This window comes from Triticum urartu, chromosome 1A, assembly GCF_056163025.1.
Source record: "Triticum urartu cultivar PI428250 chromosome 1A, HENAU_Tu73, whole genome shotgun sequence".
Classification (NCBI taxonomy): domain Eukaryota; kingdom Viridiplantae; phylum Streptophyta; class Magnoliopsida; order Poales; family Poaceae; genus Triticum; species Triticum urartu.
The window spans coordinates 588,355,857-588,366,991 of NC_141873.1; positions in this window are offsets into that span (position 1 = coordinate 588,355,857).

Here is an 11,135-nt window from a genome sequence, read left to right on the forward strand (position 1 = left end):
GAGATTCGATCGTCGGTATTCCGATACCTTGTTCAATCTCGTTACCGGCAAGTCTCTTTACTCGTTCCGTAACACATCATCCCGTGATCAACTCCTTGGTCACATTGTGCACATTATGATGATGTCCTATCGAGTGGGCCCAGAGATACCTCTCCGTTTACACTGAGTGACAAATCCCAGTCTCGATTCGTGCCAACCCAACAGACACTTTCGGAGATACCCGTAGTGCACCTTTATAGCCACCCAGTTACGTTGTGACGTTTGGCACACCCAAAGCACTCCTACGGTATCCGGGAGTTGCACAATCTCATGGTCTAAGGAAATGATACTTGACATTGGAAAAGCTTTAGCATACGAACTACACGATCTTGTGCTAGGCTTAGGATTGGGTCTTGTCCATCACATCATTCTCCTAATGATGTGATCCCGTTATCAACGACATCCAGTGTCCATGGTCAGGAAACCGTAACCGTCTATTGATCAACGAGCTAGTCAACTAGAGGCTTACTAGGGACATGGTGTTGTCTATGTATCCACACATGTATCTGAGTTTCCTATCAATACAATTCTAGCATGGATAATAAATGATTATCATGAACAAGAAAATATAATAATAACCAATTTAGTATTGCCTCTAGGGCATATTTCCAACAGTCTCCCACTTGCACTAGAGTCAATAATCTAGTTCACATCGCCAGGTGATTAACACTCACAGGTCACATCGCCATGTGACCAACATCCAAGAGTCTACTAGACTCAATGATCTAGTTCACATCACTATGTGATAAACACTCAAAGAGTTCTGGGTTTGATCATGTTATGCTTGTGAGAGAGGTTGTAGTCAACGGGTCTTGCCATATTCAGATCCCTATGTATTTCGCAAAACTTTATGTCATATCATAGATGCTGCTACCACGTTCCACTTGGAGCTATTCCAAATTGTTGCTCCATTATACGTATCCTGTATCTCTACTCAGAGCTATCCGGATAGGTGTTAATCTTGCATCGATGTAACTCTTTACGTCGAACTCTTTATCATCTCCATAACCGAGAAACATTTCCTTATTCCTCTAAGGATATTTTCGACCGCTATCTGGTGATCCTCTCCTAGATCACCTCTGTACCCTCTTGCCAGACATGTGGCAAGGCACACATCAGGTGCGGTACTTCAGCATGGCATACCGTATAGAGCCTAGGACAAAAGCATAGGGGACGACCTTCGTCCTTCCTCTTTCTTCTGTCGTGGTCAATCTTTGAGTCTTACTCAACTTCACACCTTACAACTCAGGTAAGAACCCCTTCTTTGACTGATCTATTTTGAACTCCTTCAAAAACATGTCAAGGTGTGCGTTCTTTGAAAATATTATCAGGCGTCTTGATCTATCTCTATAGATCTTGATGCCCAATATGTAAGCAGCTTTATCCAGGTCTCCCTTTAAAAATCACTCTTCAAACAACCGTTTATGCTTTCCAGAAATTCTACATTATTTTGGATCAACTATATGTCATCCACATATACTTATCAGAAATGTTGTAGTGCTCCCACTCACTTTCTTGTAAATACAAGTTTCTAGCAAACATTGTATAGACCTAAAAGCTTTGATCACTCCATCAAAGCATGTATTCTGACTCCGAGATGCTTGCTCTAGTCCATAGAAGGATTGCTGGAGCTAGCATACCTTTTAGCATCCTTAGGATCGACAACTTTGATTGTATCACATACAACTCTTTCTTACGAAAAACTGGTAAGAAAACTTGTTTTTGACATCCATCTGTCAGATTTCATAATCGAAAAATACAGCTAATGCTAACATGATTCCGACGGACTTAAGCATCGCTACGGGTGAGAAAATCTCATCGTAGTCAACTCCTTGAACTTGTGAAAAACTCTTTGCCACAAGTCGAGCTTCATAGACGGTAACATTACCGTCCACGTCCGTCTTCTTCTTAAAGATCCATTTATTCTCAATGGCTTGCCGATCATCGGGCAAGTCCACCAAAGTCCATACTTTGTTCTGATACATGGATCCTATCTCGGATTTCATGGCTTCTAACCATTTGTCAGAATACGGGCCCACCATCGCTTCTCCATAGCTCGTAGGTTCATTGTTGTCTAACAACATGATATCTAAGGCAGGATTATCGTACCACTCAGGAGTAGTACATATCCTTGTCGACTTATGAGGTTCGATAGCAACTTGATCCGAAGCTTCATGATCACTATCATTAACTTCCTATTCAACAGACGTAGGCGCCAAATAAAACATCTTTTTGTGTTGCATCACTCTCTGGTTGAAGTAAAGGTTCGACAACCTCATCAAGTTCTATCTTCCTCCCACTCAATTCTTTCGAGAGAAACTCCTTCTCGAGAAAGGACCTGTTCTTAGCGACAAACAATTTGCCCTTGGATCTGAGATAGAAGGTATACCCAACTGTCACTTTTGGGTATCCTATGAAGATGTGTTTGTCCGCTTTTGGGTTCGAGCTTCTCCGGCTGAAGCCTTAAGCATCGCAGCCCCAAACATTAAGAAACGACATCTTTGGTTTCTTGCCAAACCAATGTTCGACGTCGTCTCGATGGACTTAGATGGTACCCTATCTAAAGTGAATGCAGCTGTCTCTAACGCATATCCTCAAAATGAAAACGGTAGATCGGTAAGAGACATCATAGATCGCACCATATCTCATAAGGTTTGATTACGACGTCCGGACACACCATTACCTTGTGGTGTTCCTGGTGGCTTCAACTGTGAAACAATTCCACAATGTCTTAAGTGATTGCCAAACTCATAACTCAGAAATTCTCATCGATCAGATCGTAGGAATTTGATCTTCTTGTTATGATGGTTCTTAACTTCACTCTCAAACCGCTTGAACTTTTCATATGTTTCAGACTTGTGCTTCATTAAGTAAATATACCTATATCTACTCAAATCGTCAGTGAAGATGAGAAAATAGCGATATCCACCGCACGCTTCAATTCTCATTGGATCACACGCATCAGCATGTATGATTTCCAACAAGTCACTTGCCCGTTTCATTGTACCTGAAAACGGGGTCTTAGTCATCCTGCCCATGAGGCATGGCTCGCATGTGTCAAGCGATTCAAAATCAAGTGACTCCAAACATCCATCGACACGGAGTTTCTTCATGCATCTTACGCCAATATGACCTAAGCGGCAGTGCCACAAGAAAGTGGTACTATCTACATCTTTTGGCGTGAACATGTGTATTACTACGAGCGAGATTCACTGAACCATTCACATAGGGTGCATGACCATGAAAGGTATTATTCATGTAAACAGAATAACCATTATTCTCTAACTTAAATGAATAACTGTATTGCAATGAACATGATCTAATCATATTCATGCTCAACGTAGACACCTGATAACATTTATCTAGGTTCAATACTAATCCCGAAGGCAGATGGAGCGTGCGATGGTGATCTCATCAACTTTGGAAACACTTCCAACACACATCGTCACCTCGCCCTTAGCCAGTCTCCATTTAGTCCGTAGCTTTTGCTTCAAGTCACCAATAATAGCAACTGAACCGGTATCCAATACCCAGGTGCTACCAGGAGTACTAGTAAGGTACACATTAATAACACGTATATACTTTGTTGAAGTTGCCAGCCTTGTTATCTACCATGCATTTGGGGTAGTTCCGCTACCAGTGACCGTTCCCCTTACAATAGAAGCACTTAGTCTCGGGTTTGGGTTCAACCTTGGGTTCCTTCACTGGAGCGGCAACTGGTTTGCCATCCATGAAGTTTCCCTTCTAGCCCTTGCCCTTCTTGAAACCAGTGGTCTTGTTAAACCATCAACACTTGATGCTCCTTCTTGATTTCTACCTTTTGCGGTCTTAAGCACCGCGAACAGCTCCGGGATCAACTCCATCCCTTGCATGTCATAGTTCATCACGAAGATCTAGTAGCTTAGTGATAGTGGCTAGAGAACTCTATCAATCACTATCTTATCTGGAAGTTTAACTCCCACTCGATTTAAATGATTGTAGCACCCAGACATTCTGAGCACATGCCCGCTAGCTGAGCTATTCTCCTCCATCTTGTTGGCAAAAGAACTTGTCAGAGGTCTCATACCTCTCAACACGGGCATGAGCCTGAAATCCCAATTTCAGCTCTTGGAACATCTCATATGTCTTATGACGTTCAAAACGTCATTGGAATCCCGATTCTAAGCCGTAAAGTATGGTGCACTAAACTATCAAGTAGTCATCATGATGTGTCTGTCAGGTGTTCACAACATCCACAGACGACGTTGTAGGGGTTTGCACATCGAGCGGTGCATCAAAGACATAAGCCTTCTGTGTAGCAGTGAGGACACTGCTCGGACTACGGACCCAGTCCGCATCATTGCTTACAATATCTTTCAACTTGGTCTTTCTCTAGGAACGTATTGAAACAGGGAGCTACAACGTGAGCTATTTATCTACAACATATTTGCAAAGACAATTTAGACTATGTTCATGATAATTAAGTTCATCTAATCAAATTATTCAATGAACTCCCACTCAGATAGACATCCCTCTAGTCATCTAAGTGAAACATGATTCGAGTCAACTAGGCCGTGTCCGATCATCACGTGAGACGGACTAGTCAATATCGGTGAACATCTTCATGTTGATCGTATCTTCTATACGACTCATGCTCGACCTTTCGGTCTTCCGTGTTCCGAGGCCATGTCTGTACATGCTAGGATCGTCAAGTCAACCTAAGTGTATTGCGTGTGTAAATCTGGCTTACACCCGTTGTATTCGAACGTTAGAATCTATCACACCCGATCATCACGTGGTGCTTCGAAACAACGAACCTTCGCAACGGTGCACAGTTGGGGGGAACACTTTCTTGAAATTATTACGAGGGATCATCTTATTTAAGCTACCGTCATTCTAAGCAAATAAGATGTAAAACATGATAAACATCACATGCAATCAAATAGTGACATGATATGGCCAATATCATTTGCTCCTTTTGATCTCCATCTTCGGGGCTCCATGATCATCGTTGTCACCGGCATGACACCATGATCTCCATCATCATAATCTCCATCATCGTGTCTTCTTGAAGTTGTCTTGTCGTCTATTACTTCTACTACTATGGCTAACGGTTTAGCAATAAAGTAAAGTAATTACATGACGTTTAAGTTGACACGCAGGTCATAAATAAATTAAGACAACTCCTATGGCTCCTGCCGGTTGTCATACTCATCGACATGCAAGTCGTGATTCCTATTACAAGAACATGATCAATCTCATACATCACATATATCATTCATCACATCCTTTTGGCCATATCACATCACACGGCACATGCTGCAAAAACAAGTTAGACGTCTGCTAATTGTTGTTGCAAGTTTTTACGTGGCTGCTATAGGTTTCTAGCAAGAACGTTTCTTACCTATGCCAAAACCACAACGTGATATGCCAATTTCTATTTACCCTTCATAAGGACCCATTTCATCGAATCCAATCCGACTAAAGTGGGAGAGACAGACACCCGCTAGCCACCTTATGCAACTAGTGCATGTCAGTCGGTTGAATCAGTCTCACGTAAGAGTACGTGTAAGGTCGATCCGGGCCACTTCATCCCACGATGCCGCCGAATCAAGATAAGACTAGTAACGACAAGTAAATTGACAAAATCGACACCCACAACAACTTGTGTTCTACTCGTGCATAGAAACTACGCATAGACCTAGCTCATGATGTCACTGTTGGGGATCGTAGCAGAAATTTAAAATTTTCTACGCATCACCAAGATCAATCTATGGAGTAATCTAGCAACGAGGGGAAGGGGAGTGCATCTACATACCCTTGTAGATCGCTAAGCGGAAGCGTTGCAAGAACGCGGATGAAGGAGTCGTACTCGTAGCGATTCAGATCGCGGTTGATTCCGATCTAAGCGTCGAACAACGGCGCCTCTGCGTTCAACACACGTGCAGCCCGGTGACGTCTCCCACGCCTTGATCCAGCAAGGGGAGAAGGAGAGGTTGGGGAAGACTCCGTCCAGCAGCAGCACGACGGCGTGGTGGTGGTGGAGGAGCGCGGAACTCCAGCAGGGCTTCGCCAAGCACTACGAGAGACGAGGAGGGAGAGGGGTAGGGCTGCGCCAAGAGAGAGATCGAATCGTGTGTTGGGCAGCCCCCATACCTCAAGTATATATATGGGGAGGGGAGGGGGTTGCGCCCCCTCTAGGGTTCCCACCCCAAGGGGTGTGGCAGCCCCTGATCCCATCTAGGGTGGCGGCCACAAGGGGGGGAGGGAGAGGCGCACCTGGGGTGGGCCTTAGGGCCCATCTGCCCTAGGGTTTGCCCCCTCCCCTCTTGGAGGCGCCTTGGGCTTTGGTGGGAGGCGCCCCAGCCCACCTAGGGGCTGGTCCCTTCCCACTATTGGCCCATGTAGGCCTCCGGGGCCGGTGGCCCCTCCCGGTGGACCCCCTGGACCCCTCCGGTGGTCCCGGTACACTACCGGTGATGCCCGGAACACTTCCGGTGGCCAAAACCATACTTCCTATATATCAATCTTTACCTCCGGACCATTCCGGAAATCCTTGTGACGTCCGGGATCTCATCCGGGACTCCGAACAACATTCGGTAACCGCGTACATACTTTCCCTATAACCCTAGCATCATCGAACCTTAAGTGAGTAGACCCTACGGGTTCGGGAGTCATGCAGACATGGCCGAGACGACTCTCCGGTCAATAAACAATAGCAGGATCTGGATACCCATGTTGGCTCCCACATGCTCCATGATGATCTCATCGGATGAATGATGTCTGCTACGCAACCTTCTTCGTGTAGACGTTGTTGGGCCTGCAAGTGCACAGGTTTGTAGGACAGTAGCAAATTTCCCTCAAGTGGATGACCTAAGGTTTATCAATCCGTAGGAGGCGTAGGATGAAGATGGTCTCTCTCAAGCAACCCTGCAACCAAATAACAAAGAGTCTCTTGTGTCCCCAACACACCCAATACAATGGTAAATTGTATAGGTGCACTAGTTCGGCGAAGAGATGGTGATACAAGTGCAAAATAGATAGTAGATATAGGTTTTTGTAAACTGAAAATATAAAAACAGCAAGGTAGCGAGTGGTAAAAGTGAGCGTAAACGGTATTGCAATGATAGGAAACAAGGCCTAGGGTTCATACTTTCACTAGTGCAAGTTCTCGCAACAATAATAACATAGATAGATCATATAACGAGCCCTCAACATGCAACAAAGAGTCACTCCGAAGCCACTAATAGCGGAGAACAAACGTAGAGATTATGGTAGGGTACGAAACCACCTCAAAGTTATTCTTTCAAATCAATCCGTTGGGCTATTCCTATAAGTGTCACAAACAACCCTGGAGTTTTTACTAGAATAACACCTTAAGATACAAATCAACCAAAACCCAAAACCCTAATGTCACCTAGATACTCCATTGTCACCTCAAGTATCCGTGGGCATGATTATACGATATGCATCACACAATCTCAGATTTATCCAACCAACATAAAAGTACTTCAAATAGTGCCCCAAAGTTTCTACCGGAGAATCAAGAACGTGTGCCAACCCCTATGCATAGGTCATGGGCGGAACGCGCAAGTTGGTCACCAAAACATACATCAAGTGGCGCGTGATATCCCATTGTCACCACAGATAAGCACGGCAAGACATACATCAAGTGTTCATAAAAGACTCAATCCGATAAGATAACTTCAAAGGGGAAACTCAATTCATCACAAGAGAGTAGAGGGGGAGAAGAAACATAAGATCCAACTACAATAGCAAAGCTTGGGATACATCAAGATCGTGCCATAGATGGAACACGAGAGAGAACACGAGAGAGAGAGAGAGAGAGAGAGAGAGAGAGAGATCAAACACATAGCTACTGGTACATACCCTCAGCCCTGAGGGTGAACTACTCCCTCCTCGTCATGAGGAGCGCCGGGATGATGAAGATGGCCACCGGAGATGGATCCCCCCTCCGGCAGGGTACCGGAAAGGGGTTCCGATTGGTTTTTCGTGGTTCTGGAGGCTTGCGGCGGCGGAACTCCCGATCTATCTTCTGTTCTGGAAGTTTTAGGGTACGACGGTATATATGGGTGAAAGGAGTACGTCGGTGGAGCTACGGGGGCCCCACGAGGCAGGGGGCGCGCCCAGGGGGGAGGGCGCGCCCCCCAACCTCGTGAGCACCTCGCGTATCTTCTGACGTGGGGTCCAAGTCCATCAGGTGGGTTTCCTTCCAAAAATAACTTCTCCAGTTGATTTCGTTCCGTTTTGACTCCGTATGATATTCCTTTTCCTCGAAACACTGAAATAGGCATAAAACAGCAAATCTGGGCGGGGCCTATGGTTAATAGGTTAGTCCCAAAAATAATATAAAAGTGGAAAATAAAGCCCAATATTGCCTAAAATAGTAGATAATATAGCATGGAGCAATCAAAAATTATAGATACATTGGAGACGTATCAAGCATCCCCAAGCTTAATTCCTGCTCGTCCTCGAGTAGGTGAATGATAAAAAAGATAATTTTTGATGTGGAATGCTAGTTGGCATAATTTCATTGCAATTCTTCTTACTTGTGATATGAATATTCAGATCCGAAAGATTCAAGGCAAAAGTTCATATTGACATAAAAGTAATAATACTTCAAGCATACTAACAAAGCAATCATGTCTTCTCAAAATAACATGGCCAAAGAGAGCTATCCCTACAAAATCATATAGTCTGGCGATGCTCCATCTTCACCACACAAAATATTTAAATCATGCACAACCCCGATGGCAAGCCAAGCAATTGTTTCATACTTTTGATGTTCTCAAACTTTTTCAATCTTCACACAATACATGAGCGTTAGCCATGGATATAGCACTATAGGTGGAACAGAATGGTGGTTGTGGAGAAGACAAAAAGGGAGAAGATAGTCTCACATCAACTAGACATATCGACGGGCTATGGAGATGCCCATCAATACATATCAATGTGAGTGAGTAGGGATTGCCATGCAACGGATGCACTAGAGCTATAAATGTATGAAAGCTCAACAAAAGAAACTAGTGGGTGTGCATCCAACTTGCTTGCTCACGAAGACCTAGGGCATTTTGAAGAAGCCCATCATTGGAATATACAAGCCAAGTTCTATAATGTAATATTCCCACTAGTATATGAAAGTGACAACATATGAGACTCTCTATATGAAGAACATTGTGCTACTTTGAAGCACAATATATGAGACTCGCTATATCATGGTGCTACTTTGAAGCACAAGTGTGGAAAAAGGATAGTAGCATTGCCCCTTTTTATTTATTTTCTTTTTTTATTTGGCCTTTTTTGGCCTTTCTTTTTTTTGGGACAATGCTCTATTGAATGGTGATCATCACACTTCTATTTATTTACAACTCAAGAATTACAACTCGATACTAGAACAAAAATGACTCTATATGAATGCCTCCGGCGGTGTACCGGGATATGCAATGAATCAAGAGTGACATGTATGAAAGAATTATGAATGGTGGCTTTGCCACAAATACAATGTCAACTACATGATCATGCAAAGCAATATGACAATGATGAAGCGTGTCATAATAAACGGAGCGGTGGAAAGTTGCATGGCAATATATCTCGGAATGGCTATGGAAATGCCATAATAGGTAGGTATGGTGGCTGTTTTGAGGAAGGTATATGGTGGGTGTATGATACCGGCGAAAGGTGCGCGGTATTAGAGAGGCTAGCAATAGTGGAAGGATGGGAAAAAGTGCGTATAATCCATGGACTCAACATTAGTCATAAAGAACTCATATACTTATTGCAAAAATCTACAAGTTATCAAAGCAAAGTATTACGTGCATGCTCCTAGGGGGATAGATTGGTAGGAAAAGACCATCGCTCGTCCCCGACCACCACTCATAAGGAAGACAATCAATAAATAAATCATGCTCCGAGTTCATCACATAACGGTTCACCATACGTGCATGCTACGGGAATCACAAACTTCAACACAAGTATTCTTTAAATTCACAACTACTCAACTAGCATGACTCTAATATTATCACCTCCATATCTCAAAACAATTATCAAGCATCAAACTTATCTTAGTATTCAACGCACTCAAAAGAAAGTTTCACATATCTTGAATACCAAGTATATTAACATTAAGTGAATTACCATGCTATTAATGACTCTCAAAATAATCTATGTGAAACATGAGAGTTCATCCATTTCTTAAAAATAAAACTACCACCATGCTCTAAAAGGTATAAGTCAAGCACTAGAGCAAACAACAAACTACTCCAAAAGATATAAGTGAAGATCAATGAGTAGTCGACTAATTATGTAACTATGTGAAGACTCCCCCATTTAATAATTTCAGATCTTGGTATTGTATCCAAACAGCAAGCAAAACAAAATAAAATGACATGACGCTCCAAGCAAAACACATATCATGTGGTGAATATAGCTCCAAGTAAAGTTACCGATGAACGGAGACGAAAGAGGGGATGCCTTCCGGGGCATCCCCAAGCTTAGGCTCTTGGTTGTCCTTGAATATTACCTTGGGGTGCCTTGGGCATCCCCAAGCTTAGGCTATTGCCACTCCTTATCCCATAGTCCATCGAATCTTTACCCAAAACTTGAAAACTTCACAACACAAAACTTAACAGAAAACTCGTAAGCTCCGTTAGTATAAGAAAATAAATCACCACTTCAAGGTATTGTAATGAACTCATTCTTTATTTATATTGGTGTTAGACCTACTGTATTTCAACTTCTCTATGGTTTATAAACTATTTTACTAGCCATAGATTCATCAAAATAAGTAAACAACACATGAAAAACAGAATCTGTCAAAAACAGAACAGTCTGTAGTAATCTGGATCAAACGTATACTTCTGGAACTCATAAAATTCTCAAATAAATTGATGGACCTGAGTAATTTATCTATTAATCATCTTCAAAAAGAATTAACTAAATAGCACTCTCCAAATAAAAATGGTAGCAATTCTGGTGAGCGCTAAAGTTTCTGTTTTTTACAGCATGATCGCAAAGACTTTCCCCAAGTCTTCCCAACGGTTCTACTTGGCACAAACACTAATTAAACACATAAAACCACATCTAAACAGAGGCTAGAT